The sequence below is a fragment of the Puma concolor genome, chromosome E4, assembly GCF_028749965.1.
Source record: "Puma concolor isolate L17-30 chromosome E4, mPumCon1.1.hap2, whole genome shotgun sequence".
Lineage (NCBI taxonomy): Eukaryota > Metazoa > Chordata > Mammalia > Carnivora > Felidae > Puma > Puma concolor.
The window spans coordinates 57,730,916-57,743,518 of record NC_141683.1 but is presented as its reverse complement, the minus strand read 5'-3'; positions in this window follow the sequence as shown (position 1 = coordinate 57,743,518).

The window sequence follows — 12,603 nt, the reverse complement described above, 5'->3', positions numbered from 1 at the left end:
ATCAGGAAAACTGTTTTAAGAGACTGCCGTATACACCCAAAATGTACATTGTACACAAAACCAGAAAAGGGAGCAGTGTTCACAAATTCTAAACTGCCCTGGTCCCTGAAGATTTGCATTATGGAGTATTCCGGGATGGATGGGGTAAAGTCTAGGCCCGCCTTGCTCTGCCCTCATGTTAGATGCATTCTATTCCCTTCCTCTCCGGGACGACTGTTTCTCTTAGAAGTAAAAGCTCACCCTAATTACGAAAGGCACGGGTCAAAATAATCTTATGAAAACAAACCCATTGCTTAATCTTGTCTTTAGCTTTTCTCTTCACAGAAAAAGTATATATGGTTTCGCTTTCTATTTGGGGTCAGTTTCACCACCCAGTGATGTAATATGGGTGTAATTTGATAACAGAAGCCTGCGTTTCAGTGATGAGGAAGCGTCTCGTTTCAGGAGAAAACATTGTACCGTTGAAATTTCAGCTGTGAACAGATAAGTAAATGTCATTGATAATCTAATTTTAGCCACTGGCCTCCGACACCACTTGCCTCATTGCGTCTGGCCCCGTTGCTTTCGTTGATGTGAATGTACGTTGGGAAGAGAAGGGAAATGATAAACCTGAAAACTGAACTAATGGGATTAATTTAAGGCATTGGTTTAATTAAAAATAATCTAACACCATTCAAGCACAGCATTTCATTTTTATTATCAGAATGTTTAAATGTCACTGCTCCTATCTTCGAAGCACTCCAATATCTTCATGTTGAGGCGTATATTTGTATATTGACATATATTGTGTTTTGAGACAGACGGAGTCTTGTGCGAAATGCAACACATCAGTTTAATTAAAGAAGGTCTACCGCGTGGATATGCTGTAACCGTAAAAATCACGTTTGTAAGTCAGAGTTCTAACTTAGGAGGAAAACAATCATTATGAAGCATTTGCTACCTCATTATAGGATTACCTTGGTGGTTTCATTTATGTCCTGGGAACATAACATTTATGTTACTTTGCTTCTGGAACCTTCTAACTGTTGTTACTCACCATGCTCTAGGGTAACATGACAGAATGTCAGTGAGAGCCACTGGAGAACAAGCCTAAGACCAGAACTAAATCAAATGGTGAACCATTGCCAACCAGACTGCATACGCTAAACACGGGCATTCACGTTTTAATCCTCTGTCCCTTGGGACAAATTAGCCGAATCATCTTTTTAGGCCCGTTCTAGAAACTTTCTGTTTCTTTTACACCAGCACCCTTAATTCTCTTATCTCTTGGCTTTCTGCTTTGCCAATACTCAAATGGTAGTTGACAAGTTATCAATATTCTCTGCCCCTGGGTTCTTGAGCTTGGGAGGAAATAACATGGAAATAATATGGAAATAATGTGGATGTGGAAATTTGCTCTTTAACTCAGATGAGTCTTGAAGATTGACCAGCAGTCCCTTTCTCTTCCTAAGTCAAGTCACTTTCCAATTCTTTTCAGACAGTTTTTCTTAATGTGTATTTATTTTTGAGAGAGAGAGAGAGGGAGAGAGACACAGAGCATGAGTCAGGGAGGGGAAGAAAGAGAGAGAGACACAGAATCCGAAGCAGGCTCCAGGCTCTGAGCTGTCAGCACAGAGCCTGACGCAGGGCTCGAACTCACCGACCACGAGATCAGGACCTGAGCCGAAGTCAGATGCTCAACCGACTGAGCCTCCCAGGCACCCCTTTTTCAGACAGTTTTCAGATCTTTACTGATTTACACAATTTCTCAACTCCATAACTACCCTTAATTTAATTGACAAAGTAGAAGTTGGGGTGTAAATTGCATCAATATCCACCCCGCCCCCCCTCCGCAAATAACAAGTACAAGGTAGAGGGAAGGGTGGCTGGAGAGGAGAGATCATTGGAGCCAGACTACGCTGCCTAATGGGTTGTGTTAAGGTTTGGACATGTTATTTAAACAACAAGAGAACGTTCTGGAGGGTTTAAGTAAGGGATTGATTTTCCTAGTCCTGGGAGTAGAGGTGTAGATCATGTAGAAGGAAGATATTTAGAGTGCCAGCCATCTTTAATCTAACGCAACAAGCCAAACTCACTGTTGATGTTCATCGACATATCTGTGTTGTGGTGCAAGTAGCAGTCTCTGTTAGTCCCCTAATTCTGTCCCTAGTCCAACTGCCTCAGAATCACATGGGAAGATTTTATAAAACAGAGATTGACAGGCTCCGTTCCCATGAGGATCCAGTTCGAAAAAGTAGGCTCAGATTATCTGTATTTTTATAAGCTCTTAAAGTGATTCTGATCATTAGTTTTGTTTGAGAATACTGACGGGGAAAGGGGTGTGGAGCTGAGCTGTTCAGAGCCACAGGAAGATTAGGTAGAGAAGGCGGGCATAGGGGCCAGTTTCAGGGGAGTAGCCACAGAGCAAAATCCATTCTCCGCACTGATGCCAGTCTTTCTGAAATATAAACCTGACCGTGTCATGTGTAAGCTTTCAGTGACTCCCCATTACTGATAGCATGAATCCTCACCTCCTTAGAATGACGTATAAAGCATTTTGTGATCTAGCCCTGCCTTCCCTCCGCAGCCTCAGATTTTCCACATCGCCTGCTCCTGTACTTAACTACTTGCGTTCCCTAAAGTTGGTACGATTCGTAGCTCACAGCATTTATAGATATTACCTCCTTAGTACAGAACATCTCTCATTCTTTTTCGTCTGGCACAGACTGCTTAGACGTTGCTGAGTCTAGGAGAGCTTCCCTCAGCCCCTAGGTGCTGGGTTAGGTGCCCTCACTCCGTGCTGCCCTCACACTCCCTGCTTAACATATCACAGCTCTAATCATGTGGCATTCTAATCAAGTCTCCTTGCTATTTTCTCTGTTAAATTCTGAGCCCTTTAATGGAGCATTCATGGTTAGAGTCTCAGTCACAGACATAAGCCCTAGTACAGCTGAAACCCAAGTTTTTGTTGAACGTATAAAAGGTGACGTTCCAAGCAAAAAGACTCAGGGGAAGTCTACGTTTCTGGCTTCAAACGTAAATCAGAGCAAAGCAGCAGGAAAAAACCGCAAGGGTTTCTGCAGTTGTGCGAGCACGGGGATGTGCAAGACTGGTCAAAACCATGATCCAACAATGCAAGCTCACCAGGACCGGGAAACGCACAGAAACAAGAAGGCAGTGACTTCAGGGATCAAGCATCTGGGAGGAGACTGCAGCAAGAAAATTCGGTTCTGCCTAATTAGGAAATCTCTTCTTTTAATAGGAGCCAACCCAAGGGCACGGCCAACCCAAAGCCCATTGTTTCATCAGGTGAGAGGGTGGATTTCATACGAGAGAAATATTAAAATTATGGGTAGGTCGTAACAAAGCAACGCCTAAAATCCTCACCCGTTTCCTGCTAAGCAAAAGCCCAAAGAAACAAACTGGATCGTAGATACAGTTAATCCTTCTGTGAACGTCGAAGGCAAGTAGAAAGTGCTCACCTGTGCTTCCCAGATGAATTAATTGCAAACATGCCTGCACTTCTACGTGAACCATGGAGGACCCTTGGCTCGTACGATGATTCACGAATGGGTGCGATCGTCACCCACCTCCTCTTCCGAGAACCTGAGCCACCACTGCTAAGCCCCAGCATAGGAGCACGCCGAGTCTTAAAGGGTCAGCAGTCTTATAGATGTGGGACCATCATAAAAATATAAAGCAAAATGCATAAGGTCATCCGTGTGAAAGATGATCTGCTTTGTATTATGGACACATTTTGGCCTGATCCTGGTTTTTTTTTTTTCCTCTCTGTCTCTCTACCGTTTCCTGAAACCGGCCTGTTTTGAGTGATGTGTTAGGGAGAAGACCTGTGTCAGATATATTCGGCTGCCTGTCATGAATAATTAAATCCAGCTGTGTTATGCTTTCCTTCCCTCCAGCTGACTCTTTGATGCTCTGGTGTCCATGCCAGGAAACTACCTCTTAGGATCGTCAGAGGCCAGTGTTTTTGCAGAGGTCAGTGCAAGCTAATTAAGCAAATATGTGAAAAAGAGTTTTAAAGGATCTCAATTAGCGGTGTGTGTGTATAGATGTATCGAGAGTGGGGTATGGGGAGAGACCTTTCAAATACTGGCTCGTGGAGTGAGTGATTTGGCGACAGAGAACCACGCATATGTGGCACCTTTGTAGGTTCATTACGTTGGCATGACTGACCTTTTGCTACGTGACAGGCAAACAAACATATAGCAAATGTCCAAGAAGATCATGGTGTTGTGATAGGAAAGGCGGTTACCTACATAGAAATGAGTCAGGACAAAAAGGACTATAAGAATAACACGGAAAAAGAATTGAAGTAATATAGAGACTTGAGTGACCCACTACATCTCTGGAATTTGAGGGATGCCACACGGATTCCATTCATCCCACCTTTTGGGAATGCCTCCTATGTGTCATCCATGGCTCTAGGGTCTCAGGATACACCAGGGAATAAAATCCAAAGTTCCCTGGCCTCGTGGAGCTTGTATTCCAGGAAGGTTAGGGATGCAGTAAATATAAATTAGTAAATTATTATTGATGTTAGAAAGTGGTAAGTTTGGGGGGGGGGAAGGGAAAAATAGAGAAGAGTAAGGGGGCATGAGAGTCATGGAGGAAGGCTGTAATTTCAAATAGTGGCCAGCATTGGCCTCCTTGATGAGGGTGACATTTGAGCAGAGAAGTGAGGAGGGTGAGGACAGGGGCTGTGTGGATATCTGGGGGAGGAGGGGACAACCAGTGCTGACGCCCAAGTCTTGAGTGTGCCTGGCCTATTTGAGGAACGGCGAGGGGATCGGTGCAGCTGCAGCAGGGTGGATTAAGGAGAGAGTGCAATGGGTATGAGATTTAGGGATACGACTGTGGCAGGATCATGTAGGGGCTTGAAGATTATTGAAGATTATGGTTTTTACTCTGATCCAGAAGGAGAACCATTGTAGAGTTTTGAGCAGAGAAGTGACATGATCTGACTTGAGAAGAGATCATAGTGGATGGAAGCAAAGAGGCCCGATAGATCAGGAGTTGGTAAACTATGGCTTGGGGTCCAAATTCAGCTCATTGCTTTTTTGGAAACAAACTTAGCGTTGGAACACAGCCATGCCCATTTGCGTTATAACAGCAGAGATGACTGGGTGCCCCAATGACTAGTATGGCCTCCAAAGCAGAAAATATTTGCTACATGGCCCTTTACAAAACCACTTTGCCGATTCCTAAACGAGAACATTGCAGTAACTCGGGAGAAAAGTAACGGTGGCTCAGGCCAGGGGGATCGTGCTGGAGGTAGCGAGAAGTGTTTGGATTCTGGATATGTTTGAAATGAAGGCCAACTGGATTTGCTGAATGGTATGTGTGGGAGTGTAATAAAGACAGAAGTCAAAGATGAGTCTAAAAGTTTTGATCTGAACCACCGGAAGAACATAGTTGCTATCATTTGAGGTACGGAAAGCGGGTGACAACGCAGTTTTCATGGTGAGAGATCAGGAATCAGAAGAGCTTAAACTCAACATTTCTGAGTTTTTAGATGACACCAAGAGAAGACGTTGAGAAGTGGAGTGAATGTGCAAGTCTGAAGTTCAGGAGAGAACTCTGGGCTGGAGGCGGAAAATTAGTGTGGAGGTGGTATTAAGCGTTGTGATTCTGGATGAGTTTACTGAAAGAATGAGTGAAAACAGCGAAGAGAACAAAGAGTGAGCCCTAAAGTGTGTAATCATTAAGAGCTTAGGAAGAAGAGGGAAAAGGCAGCAAAAGAGACTAAGGAGTGACCAATAAAGTAAACCAAGGGTTGAGTGTTCTGGAAGCCGCGTGAAGAAAATATCAAGGACAGAGAGACTGACTACATCAAACCTTTGTAATAAGTCAAGTAAGAGGAAAACTGCGAACAAACAGCTTTGGTAGAGTGGGTAGGAAAAAAAAAAACTGGCTTGCAGTGATTATAAGTGACTATGGGAGGAAAGGAATTATAGAGAATGGATATAGACAACTTGTCCAAAGAGTTTTGCCAGGAAGGAATACAAATTTGCAAACAAGGCAGTATCAGGCAAGGGAAGTAAGGGTAAGTGAAGGGTTTTGTTTTTGTTTTTAAGATGGGAGAAATAAATTATGTGTTTGTACATTGATGGGAAGGATTTGGTAGAGAGAAGGAGACATTTGTGATTCAGGAAAAGAAATGGGAGGATTTCTAGAGCACTGTCACTGAGTAAAGATGGGATCTCATTTGCAAGTGGGGAGATTGACTTTTGATAGGTGCATGGTTAAGTCCTCTTCAGCTGCAGGTGGAGGTAAGGGCTTATGTGTATAGATTCTGGTGGAAAGGTGGTGATGGTTATGGAAATTTATAGAAGTCCCTTTTTGTTGGCGTTAACTTTGTCAGTGAAGTGGGAAAGATGATCATCACCAAGAAGGAAGACTGAGGCGGTGTGCTGTGGGTCTGAGGAGAGATAAGAATGAACAAGGTAGCCATCGCATATGCGGTAGAGTGAATAGGCCAGAAAAGTAGAATATGATCATCAAGCAACATTTAGGTTCACTGGAGGTTCATGATCAAGAGCGTTGGCCTTCGGCTCATTCTTTGGCGGGAACGAAGGCACAAATTAGGTAAAATTAGCCAGGGTTGTAGTTTTGCCAAGTGAGTACACCAAGGAATTAAGGGTATATACAAAGAGGTTGAGTCTATTGATTAGTCACAGACTTTAAGATGAGTAAGGTGGTGAGAGAGAATTTCATGAAGGTTAGAGATAATGAAAAGATAGATCAATGGGTCGGAGATCCTGGTGAAGTTGGAACTGGGTCACTAGAGGAAATGGAGGGATAGATGGATGTTATGGTCAGAGAATGGAATGAATTAAATTGGTGTTATGGAAGGATTATTGGTAAAGAGAAGGTCTAGGGCTCTGAACATACAGATAAATGGCTGAGGTAGTATGGAGGGTCAGATCACTGGAAGAGAGGAGTTCTAGAAATGGAGAGTCTACTGAATCATCTACTGTGTACATGGTGATCATCCAGGAATGGAGACGTTAGCAGGACTGGAGATAGTAAAAGTGAACCAGGAAGTAAAACCAGTGGGAAGTAAAGGGGCATAACTGGGGGGTTGGTTGGTGACATCACAATGAGGGATAGTGGGCAGTATGATTTTTTCTTTAAGTTTATTTATTATTGAGAGACAGAGAGAGACAGAGCGTAAGCAGCGATGGGGCAGAGAGAGGAGGAGACACAGAATCCGAAGCAGGCCCCAGGCTCCTAGCTGTCAGCACAGAGTGCGACATGGGGCTCGAACTCACGAACCGTGAGATCATGGCCTGAGCCGAAGTCGGACACTTAACCGACTGAGCCACCCAGGTGCCCCCAGTATGATTTAATTATAAGAGATTCAATCCCGAGAATGTCTAGGGAAGACAGAGGGGGAAGGGACAATGGTTTGAAAACAGCAATGAGGGGTAATGGAGGGTACCTATCTCATATATGATTTAAATTTTATATAAGACTCCAAGGATAAGTGGTTGTTCTTAATGCGGAGAATCTGGGAAAGAATATTCCAGACATAGTGAAATGGTTGGGCATTTGATAGCATGTGCCAAGACACAGAATTTAAGAAATGGTGAGTAGATGAATCTGGCCAGGGCATCAGACTGGACCACAGTGGCTGTTTTGCAGAAACCCTGGGGTATGACAGTGATGGAAGAAGATGAAGTTGCTGAAATTTGTAGGTTGGGGCAGACTGTGATAGATCCTCTAGATTAAGGTTTTCCTTTTAGCTAAAGGGGCTACTAAAGGCTTTTAGACAGGGCACGAACTCACCAGGTTTATTTCACAAAGGTGAACTCTGCTACAATGTAGAAAGTGGCTGGGGACAAGGAAGATAACCAGAAAGCTACAGCAGTGGTTAAAACCACAGATCAAAGGGCCTGAACTTAGGCAGTGCCCAAAGGAGCAGGGGAAATTCAGGGGAAGTGAAATCAACAGGGGTGGCAATGGTTTGGGTGTAGTTAGGAAGAGAAAGAACGGAATCAATGAAGTACTTGAAGATTTTCAACCACAGTCACTGGGAGGAGTAACTTTTAAGTGTTGGAGTTTAGGGAATAAATGAGAATAACTAAGATACCTTGGCAGATGATCCACCTTTTAACAGGCAATCACTCAGCAGAGGCTTAATGAGTACCTTATTCTGTAGTTAGATATTTGTTTCTTTTGTGGAACTCAACATTCCTTAAAGGATTTTCAAGCCTGGCGGGGATGCTCAGGGACCGATCATATTTTTCCCTCTAAATAGTTTAGCCCATTTAGATATGGACTCAGAGATCAAAGATGAAACGTTAATGTAATTAACTATAAAGCAAGGCCGGAGCCCAAATAAGACTTCTTCCCGTGCCCGTCTCCCCGCTACCCCACAAGCCTAGATCTTGGGGCTTGACTGCCCCCACCCCACCCCCAGCAGGAGAGACTCAGGTCCGAAGCGTTCATATTTGCCGACACATATTTGCCGAGATCTGCAATCTCTCCTGACCCAGCGAGGATGGAAGGCCGGCAAGAAAAGCTTGTCCGGCATCTATGCTTTCTTTCCCCAGTGAAACTAGAGCGAGAGGGAAGATAAAAGAGAAGTGCTCCTTCCTCCTTTCTCCTTTTGATCTCTCCTGGAAGTGGAAAGAAAATCGTGCCTCTCTCTGGAAACTGAGGAACAGCGTAACGAGCATTTCCCCTACCGATGACAGGGCCTCTGTTAGACGCAAAGTAGAAATATAAACTCGGGTAAAGCGGCCTAATCATATGGAGGCCCTAAATAGGAAATACGCCTTCTTGTGTACAATGTGCGGGGCCAGGGCGCTAAGGGAAACGGAAGGTAGGGAAATACGCCGGATCACTGGTCTAGCTGGGCCAAAAGGGCAACATTTAGTACATGGAGGCAAGAGTGCCTTATAAAACTCAAGGGCGAGAGTGCAGCTGGGCCTCAGGGTGGGACCAGAGTCAAGGAAGCCATGCGAACCCGGGAAATAGACCCTCTCCATCTCAAGTCTTGGCTTCTCCCGGAGCACCTGCTTCCCTTTTCTCTTTGCCTGAGGGTGACTTTCTTTGTTCCCTCATCTCCTTAACAGAAAACAAAGACGAGCAGGGCTTCCTGGTTTGCCTGTTCTGGATTCAGCCCCAGAGAGTGCCTCACAGAGTGACTGACTCTTTCCCAGTAGCCCTTGATCTTGTTCTCCGTTCTCATTTCGCAGGAAAGGGTCACCAGCTGGCCTGGCCTAAGTCAGAGCCTCATTTCTTGTCCACTCCCCTGTGCTGGGTGGCTGTGTGTATCAGATCCCGCCCCCACCCCCTCCCGCTGTGGGCTGCATCTGACGCGGTTCAAGGAAGTGAGCTGGGAAGATACTCCAAAATTGTCTTCGGTGTCTGAGTGTTTTTGGTGACTGAGATCAGGAAATATTCAGGAAATTTCCAATCACGTAGCATGTTTATGCCATGCAATAAAATGCAATTAAGCAGTCTCTTGGTAGGAACTCTTTAAAATAGTGTCTTAGGGGGGCGCCTGGGTGGCTCAGTTTGTTAAGAGTCCGACTTCGGCTCAGGTCATGATCTCACTGCTCGTGGGTTCGAGCCCCGCGTCGGTCTCTGGGCTGACAGTTCGGAGCCTGGAGGCTGCTTCGGATTCTGTGTCTCCCTCGCTCTCTGCCCCTCCCCCGCTTGCACTCTGTCTCTGTCTCTCTCTCAAAAATAAATAAACATTTTTTAAAAATTAAAAAAAAAAGTGTTTTGGAAAGGCAGCCAACACCTGCCCTTGGGATCTTAGCAAGAATAAGTAGGCTACAATTTTCCCGTACCCCTGGATTAAACCTGCGTACAGAAAGGATCTGGGTTATTGTAAGAACAAAAGGATGTCAAGGAAGAATGTCTGGGTCTCACCCGCTCTAGGAATATTTGTCAAGAAGGAAAAAGGAATGCGACAGACAGGCCCTCTGTGTCTGCCAGATGTTCTGCGACAATACTTATTGTTAAACTGAAATTTAAATTATGAGAGCCAGGCCCGCCAAACGATGAAATAGCCAGAGGCATTTTGAGTCCCATTCATTCATTAGTCCTTTCTGGGTGTGGTTCTCAGTCAAGCCACCATTTCTTGACGTGAAATGTTAGGGTGTCTCTGGAATAATTAGCCCTTTGACCCTTTCCCTGGCTCCAGAGTTAGAAGGAGGAGTACTTTTTTCTGTTTCCTCCTCACTCCCGCTTTGGGAATTTCCTTTCAAATGTAGGGTATTAATAGCAGTAACCACTCAGCGAATGCTAAGTTCTTTACATCTATGATGCGATTTAACTTTTTCAATAGCCCCGTGAGATACATGTTTTACATGTTTTTATGTAGATTTCATATTTTTAAGTTTGGAAACTGAGTTTAGTTTTTTTTTGAGAGAGAGAGCATGTGTGTGTGAGTCGGGAGGGGCAGAGAGAGAGGGAGACACAGGATCTGAAGCAGGTTCCAGGCTCTGAGCTATCAGCACAGAGCCTGACAAAGCTATGATATCATGACCTGAACCCAAGTTGGACGCTTAATCGACTGAGCCACCCAAGTGCCCCTGGTTTTAAGAGTTTAAGAGAATAGCCCAGGATCAGTGGCTGGTTAAAGGACCAAACACAATTGGGAACCCAGGCCTGCCTGATAGCTAAGTTTGTGCTCTTGATATAATCTGTAGGGATGATGTCTGGGAACATAAAAGTATTATGTTTATAATAAGTATACATTTATGTCGTTTGTTCCTCTACGTAGATAGATCTAGATATTGTGTTCTACATGAGGAAAACTTGTAAGTAAGTTAGCGAGTAGAGTTTCCTAAACTTGATTTAATAATTTTCCCACCTATGCCTGGGTGAGAGTAATGACTTTTTCTTCCCAGCATCCAGAAAATCCTTGTCCCACTCACGTATAATGTCAGAAGATTCTTCAGATTATTTTTGAAAAAATTGTTTCAATGTTTATTTTTGAGGGAGACAGAGCAGGAGTGGGGGAGGGGCAGAGAGAGAGGGAGACACAGAATCCGAAGCAGGCTCCGGGCTCCGAGCTGTCAGCACAGTGCCCGACGCGGGGCTTGAACCCACAAACCATGAGATCATGACCCGAAGTTGGACGCTTAACCCACTGAGCCAGCCAGGTGCCTGTCCCCCTCCTCCCCCTCCCCTTCAGATTATTTTTAAGAGGCATGGCCATTCTGGAGAGGACTGGCCTTGGAGCTTGCTCCCAAGATGCTCCCACTGCCATTGATTCCTGGTTTGGAGAAATGGATCTATAGAGAAAAGGATAATCCAGAGTGGCCCCGCCCCACGCCTTCTAGAAGAGGCCGCAGGCAGACATTCACTACATCAGATGATTGTCCAAAAAGAACTGCTAACCCTCCACTGGTCAAACTCTAGGCTTGTCCTTGGGCTTTGGCTCTCTCTGCTTGTTTTCATGAGATTTTTCATCTCTTCTTTATTATTACAGTGTATTATTAGATCAGTGCTCCAAATCTACAGCAAGGACGCCCTGGGCAAGCTTTTATTGCTTTATCATGATTTACAATCCATTTAACTAATTTGAGCACATTTTAGAAATGTTTCCAATGTAATTCCTTTATTTTTTGTTTGTTTACATATAGAAAACACACAGGGTAATTAACCACACAAGTAACTTGCATTTCAGATTATTCTGATTTATACGGTGTGTTTCAGTAAACCAAATTTTTGAAGTTTGAAATTTGATAACAGTTATGAGCCCTTTTTCTGTATGTATGCACCCATACGCAAAGAATTTTACATATCGCTTCAAGAGAAGTGCTATAGTAAAAATTATAATAGTGGTTACACTATCTCCATTTAGATTGAGTCTCTTCTCCAGGCTTAAGATTCATCTCAACAGATTCCTTCATTTTTTTAAATACGTGTGTGTCTGAAGAAAGAGCCCTTGTATCCTGGAATCTTAGAGGTGGAACTGACTTTGGAAGTTTCCAATCCAACATCTCATTCACACTTTTGATGTTAAATAATAGTAGCAAGTATTTGTTGCTATTTCCTAAGCATTCCTATAAACACTTTAGATGTATTAATTCACTTGGCCCTCATGATGTTCCTAGGTAGTCAGTACCATATTTATTCCCATTTAACAGAACAGTATATAAGGCATATGAGGCATAAAGGATATAAGTAAGTTACCTGAGGTTACACAGCTAGAGTTGAGCTCTGAGCTCTTCAGTAACTGTATCAAAGATGATCTAGAAGAGGTTACCTCTGCCCTTACCAACCCCAAAGCCTGTGTGATCTCTGGATTCTTTCTGATGTTCCCATATTCTGCCTTGGATAACCCTTTCCTCCTCTACCCTCAAACGCCACAGTATGACATTCTGGAAATAAATGAGCACAAGCTATAAAATGATAAATTGTTAAAGAATCAATCCTTTCTAGACCCTGCTCTTTTATTTTCATTCTGGGAAAGGGTGTCAACTCTGCTCTCTAGAACCTAAGTGCATCCCCTTTCTCTACCCTGGGAGGCTTCCTCTGTTCGTGCCAAATGTGGGCAGAGATGTCAAGCTGTGAAGGAAGGACTCCTTTGCACACTTTCTGGAGTGATGGGTGATGGCTCGGCAGTGAGAACACAGT